At 57.7% G+C, this 1,145-nt stretch overlaps 1 protein-coding gene across 1 annotated transcript in view; it reads right to left on the reverse strand.

Moving 5' to 3' along the window:
* TP53INP2 (tumor protein p53 inducible nuclear protein 2) overlaps positions 1-1,145 on the reverse strand; it is a 21,484-nt gene that overhangs the window by 4,564 nt on the left and 15,775 nt on the right. The gene's annotated exons all lie outside the window — the stretch shown is intronic.

Here is a 1,145-nt window from a genome sequence, read left to right on the forward strand (position 1 = left end):
AAAAAAAAAAAAAAAAGTCAGCAGTCTGAGGTTGGGCCTAAAACAATTGCCTAAAAGCAGTTCCTATGTTGCCATTTCAGGGGTTCCCAATGGTGAAGGGCAGCACATTCCAGGGGAGCCCGAGTGCAGGAGCACCAACGAGCATCGCCCAGGCCTGGAGTGGCTGCCATCAGCAACACAACGTTGGCAGGTGCAGACAGGGCTCCCTCTGTGGCACAGATCCAGCCTGCAGCCCTCCTGCTGCTGGCCTCATGCCGTAACCGCTGGTTTCCATCCTTCCCTCTCCCTTCACGTTCGCTTGCCGCCAGCTCCAACGTGCTTCTGCCATCTGGGGGGTACGCGCAGGTCCCTTCTCCACTCTGCTGCTGGGGGTGGCACAGGGCGGCTGATGTTCCTTGGCTCACACAGCACAGGAGCTGTAGCTCCTCGTGGCCATGGCGTGGTGGCACCGGGCCTGGCTCTCACTGGAGGCTGCAGGGATCCACCGATGCTGCACCAGCGCCTGACTGCACCTCCCAACAGTGCTCCAACAGCTCCCGGCTCAGTGCTTTGTTTCCTGAGATTTCCGGTAAAGTTGTCTTTAAAAACACAGAACACGGAGCCCCGTCTGGCTTTCTGAAGCAAATGGCAGTGGGGTTTTCATATCATTGTGGTAAAAACGCAATTATAAGAATTTTGGGCAGGAAGAGGGATTGCTGGTTTTGCCGATATGGAGCCGCCAAGGGCCCAGCCGTGGTGCCAGCAGCAGTGACAGCAGCTCTGCCTGCGCTCTGCTCTGACAGCAGGGACGGGAGGAGGAAGCATCAGTTACAGCGTCATCGTTTTTTCCCTCAAATACCAAATCTCGTCTCTATCCCTTTTCCCACTTCTGCTCGGTATCCACTCGTGACATCACAGTCTGTTCACCTGGAGGAGTACGATGTCGTGAAGAAAGGCACTGATGTCACAGCTCCTCAGGACACAACCAACGGGATTCTCCACGGATTTAGGAAAGGGGCTATTTTGGGGGGGTACCAGCCGGCAGGGCACAGCGCAGAGCACGGCACCGCTCCACCATCCGCACCACGCCAAGCGATGCCGTGACGGCCCAGAGAGGGGAGAGGAGCAGAAGGAGTGCGGGGCAGCAGCGCTGGGGCCGGCGGCAG

This window comes from Meleagris gallopavo, chromosome 22 (assembly GCF_000146605.3).
Source record: "Meleagris gallopavo isolate NT-WF06-2002-E0010 breed Aviagen turkey brand Nicholas breeding stock chromosome 22, Turkey_5.1, whole genome shotgun sequence".
NCBI lineage: Eukaryota > Metazoa > Chordata > Aves > Galliformes > Phasianidae > Meleagris > Meleagris gallopavo.